The sequence below is a fragment of the Nanorana parkeri genome, unplaced genomic scaffold, assembly GCF_000935625.1.
Source record: "Nanorana parkeri isolate BGI_ZX_2015 unplaced genomic scaffold, ASM93562v1 scaffold666, whole genome shotgun sequence".
NCBI lineage: Eukaryota > Metazoa > Chordata > Amphibia > Anura > Dicroglossidae > Nanorana > Nanorana parkeri.
In genome coordinates this window covers 166,680-177,422 of record NW_017306934.1, presented here as the reverse complement: position 1 = coordinate 177,422, position 10,743 = coordinate 166,680, and the positions used below count along the sequence as shown (strand labels likewise).

The following is a 10,743-nucleotide window of genomic DNA, read 5'->3' as shown; positions in this document are numbered from 1 at the left end:
TTAATGAATTGGACTTTAATCATAAAACCTAACTGTATGTACAAAGTGTCTCCATGTTCTAAACTGAGCCAGAAAATCAAGAAAATAGCCGGTAAGAACAATGCCTATCTGATTAGGTGAGATTATTTCCTCTCTTTCAGGCATCATGGTACACTAATATACAAGTGCACAGACTACAACTAAGCTTGGCACATATCATGCCTCCAGTATATTTTGAAAACCTTTAACTGATTCTGTAAAAAAAAAAAAAATGTTTAGCCATTCATCCCTATCCATGGCATACTATACCTTTCAGTGATGGGGAGTCGAGCAGCGACATTACATGGCTTCCCCTAACTCACAGTGGTCCTAAACAGGGTGGGCACAGACAACAAATGATTTTGGGTGTCTGGTTTAGAAGACCTGTACTATTGATAATACAAATCTTTGAATGGGCTGAGCCAATAAAACACAGCACTCCTAATGGGGCTGATATCTTGTCTTAAATCTTGTTAAAGGAGAACTAAACTGTGGTCGGGGCGGCTGAGGCGGCTCATGCCATACTGTGCCCATATTCACAGCTTACATGCACATTATGGAAGACCTACATTTTAGTATGGCCTCCTCCAGCACTGATGGCTCCCTGTTGTTCGCTGCTCCATTCTCCCCCACTGCCATATTTCCCACCACTTCTTCCTTGGGCTATTTGGCGGCCACTAATGATGTAACTCTTGCACAGGTGTGCTGGAGTTACCTTATCCTTGCGCCTGGCTCTAGACATGTGTGATTTGTTTTGTTTCTAATCAAAATTTGGACAAATTTTCTGAAATTCAGACAATTCCGAATTTCCGAATCCCAATGCATCCGAATTTCCGTTTCCGAATTTCGGATCCCGTCCGAATTGTGTTCAAAAACGAAATTGAATCAGACATGTGACTTTCGGGCCAATCGGATGTGTTTGTCGGTTTATTGCATCCGAATGGGTCTGAACATGATGGCCAATCAGATGTGTTTTTCGGTTTAATGCATGTGAATGGGTCTGAACATGATGGCCAATCAGATGTGTTTTTCGGTTTAATGCATGCGAATGGGTCTGAACATGATGGCCAATCAGATGTGTTTTTCGGTTTAATGCATCCGAATGGGTCTGAACACAAATTTTCGTTACGGCAACATGGGAGCCATATACAGTATATACATATAATACTAAAGCTGAGGCTCCCAGACCCGATTGGGTATTCAGGATCCGAATTCCGTAAATATCGCATTTGCAGTCAACAACTGACACTCCAATAGTGATGCAAGCACGTTTTTTATTGACGCATGTTCACATGATCACAAAGCAAACAACGTTTCGCGGCCCCCCATAGGGTCCCCTTATCAGGCAAACAACGTCACGACAACATGATCACATTGTTTGCCTGATGAAGTGGCCCTATGTGGCCCTGAAACATACCTAGAATCCATACCAATGTGCCGTTCATTAATGCTGACCCTGATAAAATCAACTGACAATATCCAGCCCATAGTGTTCTAACAACCAGTGACTGAGCCACAGCCCCATTCAGCTACCCAACCATAGAGATGAGCAACCACTAGCAGATGTTGATGGCTTAAGGCTGATCAGTATACCACAAACCAAAATGCTGTGTTGGGGTTAGAGAAAGGCATGTTTTTTTAACAATAAATGCTATATTTTGGCCATTCAATAAAAGAGCCCACTTTTTCTCGTTATAGTGTAGTATTATTAGTATTTTTATAGTGGCAACATAGGGGAGCAATGTACAACTCAAGCAAGGACAGATTTACCATTAGCCTCTGTAGGCTTCTGCTGATGGGTGGCAGAGACAAGGCCACATTCCTTGTACAGTTTTCAGCCACACATTTTTTTCCCCATTAATAGAGATATATTGATCTCACATATGTTTATACAAACAGGGTCACAAAAATGTAAGCCAGGTAAGACCAGCAATATAAGAAAATGTTCTGGAAAACGTTATCGCCGTACTGTATACAGTAATCTTTATTGTTCTGAATACAGCTGGTGATTGTACAAATGAGTTGAATGACTATTGGGGGATTCTATTTTCCAGGTGAAGAAGACCTTCTCATAGTGATTTTATGCTGCTGTGCTGTAGCTTTCATACTCATTGTTGTCATCACATTAACCAAATTGTTTTGGAAAGACAGGTAAGAGTATTATAATTCTAAAGAAGAACATTTATTTATGAGGTGATAACCTTTCAGGGGCCCCGTGCCGCATTGTAGCACAATTGCTGTATCTTGCCAGTAATCAGACTCAAACTTTTACATTCCAACTATATTCTTCAACGGCAGGTCTGAACTTTGTTGGGTGGCTGGGAAAGAACTCTTCATAGAACTGACACTTTGAGGCTGTTCATTTTAAAGTTTAAAGGAGTTCTAAATTCACAGCAAATACCATCCTGTTATAACATCAGCATTGTAATAGGAATACATAGTAGAGTTGTTTCTGATAATACAATCAAAGCTTACTTGAAAAAATCCCTTTTGTGTAGTGAGTGCTGCCTTTTGTCTGCCCATCACTTTCACCAACTTCCTGGATTCCCAGTGTGCTTTGTGTCTCTTTTCTTGCTGCTTGATGCAATCTCCATTTATAAAGAGTACATATCCCATCATGCATTGCTTCCAGCAAGCAATGGTAATGTTACATTGTTCAGACATTGAGTTGTAGTTCAGAAGGCAGGCCCTGTGAGAGTTCTAACACCAGGGAGTGCATATTAACGGGGCTGAGTGAAATTGTGTCAGTGCATTGAGGAAGTCCATCCTATGAGCCTCTTCAATAAGTAAGTTTACAAACTTCAATATGGATATGGTTATTAGGAGCGGGATGGAACTTCTGGAGATTTATTATAGAAATACATTTGTATTTTAGTTTTGGACCGTAGATACCTTTTACGTGAAACCCGTTAGCCTTTCTAAGGTTATAAAGCCAACAGTCCTGTCTAAAAGTAGGTTCAACCAGGTACTTTTATTAAAGGATAAGTGCACATAAAACATAGTGGACTTATCCTTGAGGCCCCTGTGGCATCACTGCTCCCTCCCTTCCTCCCCCGGCACAGAAGAGTTCCAGATGGCCCAGCGTTCATTGCTTGCTTAGATCCTGCCACTGACATCTTCTTCTTCTGGTCACGTCTGTGCAGTAGATCCCCCTTAACGTCTATGGGGCTCTTCTCTCAGCTGAAAGATGGAGGTAGACAAGCCCCACAGAAGTCAATGTACTGCGCAGGCAGAGGCGCGACCAGCAGGATGTAGACATCAACGAAATACTGGCCCATTGGAACTTGGTAAGTACTCATCTTTGCAGGGGTAGGAAGGGAGCGTTGATGTCACCTTAAAAACTGTTTTAAGATGCACTTATCCTTTAAGCAGACACACGGAGCAGGATTTTCTGGTTAATGAAGGTTATAGGTGTACTCTGATAATTGGGGCACCACTTCAAATTAAAAGTGGACCTTCACACTTACATATTACTGCCCCATCTTCTAATGCCCACAGCTTCCTATAACATAGTCACAAGATTTGGGAAGGGCAAGTACCTTTTTCTGCAGGAACTTGTTCCTACTTCTTCCTGGGAGAGGATGAGGATTACTTCGCCATTGGCTGCCCCGCCACAACCTCCTGAGATCAAATCCCACATCCCAGGATGCTTGTGCATGCTGTGTTCTAAAGTAGCCACCACCACAATCTCGCTCCCGTGATGGACTACAATCTCATGCTTGGTTTGTATTTGTATTGAGATTGTAGTCAATCACAGGAGTGAGCTTAGAGCGGTGACTACTTTACAACGCACACAGGCACCATGGCAATCAAAAGTAAGCCACCATCCAGAAGGAAGCACAGTGTCAGCACCAATTCAGAGATGATTTGAGGATCTACAGCCAAGTGATACACAAATAAGCTATATCCAAAAACGCCAGAACTCACCACTCCGATCCCACCTCCGACGTCAAATCAGGGTATGCACCGGGTGCAGGCTACAGTGTGCTCCCACTCCTCGAACAATACTTCTGCAATATGCCGCACTCCTTGATAATTGCACAATCGTAAAGTGACTAGCTTATTTGTGTACAATCAGCCGCACAAGACTGGTATCCAACAAATCCAAATTTATTGTAGTAAATTCCATTACTGGATCCTAGATTTAACATGTATAGCCTATACACCACCAATGAATCTCTCCCACTCCAGCACCTCTAGGCCCTGGAGTGGGAGAGATTATTTAGTGGTGTATATGCTGTAAATGTTAAATCTAGGATCCTGTATGGAATTTATTACAATAAATTTGGATTTGTTGGATACCGGTCTTGGGCGGCTGATTGTACACAAATAAGCTAGTCACTTTAAGATTGGGCAATTATCAAGGTTCTTGAATGCATTTTTAAGATTTAATTCCTGAGTTTAGTGTCACTTTAAATGTTAATTTGCTCATAAACCAAATAAACTATTGTTTCTTGTTGCACTGCAGATTAAAATCACACCTATGCAACCACAATTAAATAAATTCTGTTTTCCTAGAATAAAGCCTTTCATTTGGCCAGAAATGCCGGACCACAAAAGTGCACTGGAGAAATTATGTATATCACCAACAAAGGTACCGTCACAGCTCCTAAATAATAATTGCTTTTGGAGAAGGCCGGAGAAGTGAACAATCTAGGACAACATAGCTGATTTGGAAAAGTTCTCCAATTCATCTCACTTTCAGGTTCAGCTATGTTGTCCTAGATTGTTCCCTTCTCCTGTCTTCTTCAAACTCTTCACCCCTTTTGGGAATAACCCTGATAGTTTCTTTCATTTATGGGGCTATTCACGAAGCTGCCAAAGGCACCTGAGTGAATAATCGAGCCGAAGTAAAGTGAGCCGAACAACGTTCGGATATTCACTCCGGCTCAGAGCGGCTGATTTCAGCCGTACATCGGCTGCCTTCGGCTTCACTTCGGTCAGCCAAACATGCTCTGCCGAGCGGCATTCGGCTCGGCTATTCCGCTCGGTACCTCCGTGGTTCCGAGCAGAATAGAAAATAGTGAAAATAGTAGGGGGAAAAAAGGTTACAATTGAAAATTTTTTTTAATAAATAGTGAAATTCAAAAATAAATAAAGATATTTTTAAAAATTATTTTAAAACAATGGGGGGAGCTAGCAGTGATAGCTAGCTCTGCCCAACTGTTTCATATTGGCCGGCACCTGCTAGAGTCATCTAGCAGGTCTCGGCCAATGAACAATAACTGGGCGGAGCCGGCCATGATGTAACGGCCGGCTCCGCCCAATTGTTATTGTTTAATGACAGGTCATTTGGGGAGGCTGATCTGCCATTATAACTGAGCAGAGTGGCTCCGCCCAGCTGTCATTTGCGGCAGGCCGCTCTCCCCGGTTTGGCTTCGGCTCAGCTGAGCAGCTCGGCCGCCTTCAGCTGCTGTACTGGCTATAGTTAATAGCCCGTACAGCAGCAGTTCAGTTCGACTGAACCGAAGGGCTCCGTCGGCCGAAGAGAGCCGTAAAATCAGCCGAAGCTACGGCTGAATCCATTGGCTCCTTCGTGAAAAACCCCCTTAGTGTTTTTGGTATTTGTAATTTTTTTCATGTATTTGATCATAATTGCTTAAAAAAAAAATTCCACTGTTATATTCTTTCTGTGAAAAAGGACAGGTCCAGGGAAGAAGAAAGGAGCTCCAATAACCCTCAAGAGCTATTTTAAACCACCCTAGATTTGCCCTCTCTATTGACTCTAATGCAGTGGCATAACTATAGCCATAGCAGCCTAGGTGGCGGCTATGGGGCCTCGGGGTGAAAGGGGACCCCATTAGGTTGTTGAGGCAAATTAAGCGTAGAAAATGTGAGGATACCACAGAACTGTATCATTAAAAGTTGTAATGGTTGCAGTTGATGACAACTCTAATCCCCTGTGAAGTCTAGTGTAGAGACGACTTCACATGCACAAGAGGAGACTTTGGGACTTTGGTATCATTACTCACAGCTTAGGGAGAGGTTGTCAGGGGGGCCCCCATCGCATGTTTGCTATGGGGCCGCGTGATCTGTAGTTACGGACCTGCTCTAATGTATTTTGCAAAATTGGGAATTTTGCCACAATCTCTCAATTTTCAACAAATTTTAGATTCACTTCACTCACCGCATTTAGAGCCTAGTACAGTAAATCCAGTGATAATACATATAAGATATTTGGTTACAGTAGTGACAGCAATAGAAGTATCAATAATAGTAGAAGAAGTAGGGACTTTATTAGAAGACCCTCACGGGCCAGTGCCTAGGACAGCAAGGTTAGAGGGGGCAGCACCAAGCTTCAGAATTTATAAACTGTAATAGCTTTTTTCCTTTCTTTTGATCTTCTTTCTACCGATGGACATTTTTGGCTACAGATTTGTAGGGGGAAGAGCGTGCAGCAGGATGTTAAGATGATTCAAAAGGATCTTTACTGTTAAGAAAACATAACACCAAATGGACATTATGTGCAGATCAAAGGACATATTTTTAGTCCACACAAAGGCACTGCAAAAATGTGTTTATGACACATCTACAAACACTATTTGCAGGTTTCAATCACACAAGGGCTGCTGCAAACGCTCCTGAGCTATCACAGAGCTATCAAACTTTGGACATTTTCTTGCAAGACTTATGGTGGTTTTGAAAAAAATTGACACTGTGGTTTTTATTTATAATGAGAATATCCAGTGTTGGTTTTATTTTGTATTTGCTGTGATTTAAGATGGGGCCCTGCTATAACCTTTAAATTGTATTGGGTTAGGGTATGTGCTTTTAATAGTTTGTTTTTTCGGAACAAATTATTATTTATAATTAACGCTTATTATCATTTTTGTATTTCTAGTATAGGACACTTCCATATGCCCTTTTCTTTCATCCCTTGTAATTTTGTGTTTTGAGGGCTAGATCATATGCTGTATTTTTGTTATTATATATTTAGTTTTTGGGTTTTATGTATATGATTGAGGTTGATCCATCACCTTTTTAGCTCCTTTCATAAATAAATTGTAAACAATCATTATTTACATGAGAGAAATGGCATTTTGTATGTTAATGGTCTTTTTACAGTATTACATTTTCTTTATTTTGCAGTACATCCAAATAAGCTTTAATCCGGACTTCTTTGACAATTATCATATTAATAAAGTAGACTATATGAAAGCACAAGTGAGGACGGAAGACAATTTGCATGTTAGCGTGGCAGATACCCAACCAGAAAAGCAGCTTGATATTGACGGTTGTAATAACACCTCGTCTCCAGCGGAGGGCAGCAAAAAGTCTTCGGCTCTCATCGGTCATACCGGGCAGAATCGGGAACCCAAAGATCACATGGCTGGTACTGAAACACTTGAGATCAATTCTGTGGAGGAGCCTACAAAGCCTGAGAATGTTTTATTGCCAACTAGTGACGGCAGCTCGAAATGCATAACTTCAAATGACAGCCCTGCACCCCCTGGGGCTGGACCGGAGAATTTTCCTGCTTATTCCAGTGCCGTAAAGCAGCCAAACAATGGATTGGGCAGATTATGCTGGGAAGATATTTCCATGTACATTGCCATGTCTGCCTTTAAGACACCCAACAGCGCCATAAAACAATCCATTAATATCTAGTTCCTTGTGCATCATATATCACCTCTCCCGCTATAACAGACTATGATAGTTTTGTTGTAAAAAGTTCTGTGGATGGATAATACTGATGAAATATTGAACCTAAGGAGATTCTCCAGGAAAACTTACACACAAAGGAGGCTGTTTGGTGAATTCAATTTCTCAGATCATTAACTTCTTTTGGGGGGAAGCCAAGGGTTGTTTTAAAGGCTATCTCTATCTTTTATACAGCTATCCTCTAAAGCCCCCCCCCCCTCTTTCCCCAGCACCATGCCCAAGTCTTGCTCTTCCAATATTTTCACTGTTCACCCCACTGGGAGCCACAAAGCCCTGCACTCCGAGGTCTACCAGCCAGGCACAATCTCCATTTATTGCTACGGAAAGGCCATCCAATGTTGGGATGAATATTAACAGGTGGCCACTCTATAGGAATGAATGGAGGTCCTGATGCACAACTGCAGAAACAGATCATGGCTGGGAATCTTTCTATAAAGAGGCTGTAAGTAGCATAGAGTTAGGTGAGCCTTGCATTGCATGATATGATGCAGAGGGACTGCCTACAGCCTGGAGTGTCAAGCAGAGGAGTAAAGAGTAGTGCACTGGAGCCTGCCAAAATAGAGATTGAGGTAAGTAATAGCAGCTCTTAATCTCCAGAGGCAGAGGCATGATGGGGTTTACAGGTCCAGCACAGCTGGAGTGCCAAGGTTGCCTACCCTTGCTCTAATTGGACAGATGCACATCAGTTGGCAGGGTTGAGCCCTGAAGTCATTGAAAGGTAGCCCCAGGAAAAGAAAGAGAATAGAGCAGAAGCTTTTGTGACTCATAAGGGTAACAGTGGACATCTCGTGTTGCTGGGGTACGTTACTGACCCTTGTTTTAACCAAGGAAGTTACTTGCATGAGCGATGAAACTTCTTTAACATCACAGAACAAGTCTAGTGAATGTGAGAAAAGTAGGAAAGATAAACCCTACAAAAGTCCATGGTGGTTACATTTCTCAACCACAGAGGAACAAACTCCACCAAAACCTGTGCATCAGTGTAAGTGACCCATGTATGGTACATAGCCATGTTTTCTATGTCAATGTGGACTATTTACCATGTACAAACTGAGAGCTTCAACCAGCTGCATACACAAAAAGCTGCTACAATCAACAGTAAGGACATTTATCAATGCTGTAGATCTGTTACATAACAGCCACTGCTTTATACATATATTGCTGCTCAGGACCTACCTGACCATTGTTATTGTATTATATTCGTGTTCAGATACATTTTACAGTAGAAAATGAATCAGCACGAAAGTCAATGAGCAATCTCTCTCCATTATGAGTGTTTTGGGGAAAGATTTCCCCCTCGCACACTCCCACAATGCAGGGAGACCCCCATTCTGTGCTCAGTAGAAGAATGGCTTTGTGCTTCTATTAATAAAATAGTAGCAGGTCAGAAAGATAATTGACACTGACCTCAGGCTGGCCATACACTAAAAGAAAAAATATAAAGCTGGCCATACACCAGAAGAATTTCATCCCAAAAATGTGTGCAGTTCTCTAATAGTTAAAGGGGTCAAATTGACGATTTTGATGATAGTGACTAAAAAAAAATTTCCGCACGAGGTTTAAAATTTTTCTCCAATGAACGAAATTCTAACAATGAAAGTGGTTTTCGTTCGAGAAACTACACTCATTCCAAAACCAAACGACATTTGTCAATGGTTCTTCATAAAATTGGTTCCATGTATGGCCAGCTTTAGGGATAAGGCTGCAAATTATGTTTTATTCCCTTTATTCTTAGTGATGCTGGACTTCATAAAAAATAGTTTTTCTAAACATATGCAACGCCGTACCATGAATGTAATATACTGTATGCCTAAAAGGATGAAATGTATTTGTGTGAAATTGTATGAAGTTGCTTGATTCTATTTTATACATCATATATTATGTGAATTGTTTATATATCCTGTTATGTCTTATGCACTTTGATAGATATAGGCAACGGTAATAAAACATAGCATACAGACCATTGTTGTTTCTTAATGTCATCATAGGCAGACATTTATTTTTTTATGACGTCCTCCCTTATCACATTGGTAGACTCCACTCTATGCCTATTGTGGTTGTACATAGTCTAGTGTACTATAGGCTGAAGGGCTCATTCACACCAAAATCAGACTGAAAACGTAAGTCAACAGAGGACCAAACTACGTTGACTTCCATTGCGTTCTGTTGCATTTTTTTCCAATCTTTGTTTTAATTTACATGTCCTGAGTGGACTTCTATGTATGTTTTTACTTGCATTCCGTTGCGTTGACATCAGTTTTCGACACGTTGCGCTGGAAAAAGTAGAGCATGCAATGCAACTCAGCAAGGTGAACTGGTCCTATTCACACCCATACATTTTGTAGGTTACCTTCAATTGACATCCTTGAAAAATGTTAACTGATGCTTACTGATTTGGTGTGAATGGGGCCTAAAAGAGAAGGAAAGTCAAAACTTTACTCCTGTGACCCAAAGCCAGTCACTAGCAGGATAATGCTCACTATCAGCTGACAGACTAGAGCCACGCCGCGGCCAAGAGGGGTCCTGACAATATTATTGGGATCCACCTGGCTGTCTGATTGACAACTGGCTTTGCCTCTCTAGAGCCAGAGCAAGCTATGCCCGCCCTCTTCCCTGTCTGTCCCTCTAATAAGTATTGGAGGAACAGAGAGTGGAGGGGAGAATCCCTGAAGGGAGCGGTGACAGACAGTCACTACTCTCTGCAGGGAAGAGACTGTGAGCTGAGAGATCAGCGGTCACATGATCACTCAGTTGGCGTGTTATATCCGCAGTGTCCCACACCGACTCTAAGTATTGGGAAAAGTATATTTTGCTCTTATTTTTACTTAAGATGCCCATACAGGTCACGATCTGACTATACAGTTTCTGTACAAAAAACTGTGTAACATAAGGGCCTACCTAAACACTAGATTCTATTTATATGCAATCAAACCGTTTCTCATTTAAACTGTACAATCCTATTGTAAGGTGTATGGTCAGCTTTAGACTGATTTCCACGTACACATGAGATTAAAACTCCCCGTGTACTATATTCCCCCTGGGGAGGAGGGGGGGGGGGTAGTT

General features: G+C 41.6%; 1 long non-coding RNA gene across 1 annotated transcript; it reads left to right on the top strand.

The window, feature by feature from the left end:
- The first annotated feature begins 2,075 nt into the window (after positions 1-2,075).
- Positions 2,076-7,244, top strand: LOC108792652. The gene is made up of 3 exons (XR_001941579.1): positions 2,076-2,169; positions 4,537-4,612; positions 7,108-7,244. It is a non-coding gene; the product is annotated as an uncharacterized LOC108792652 (long non-coding RNA).
- The last annotated feature ends 3,499 nt before the right edge of the window (positions 7,245-10,743 follow it).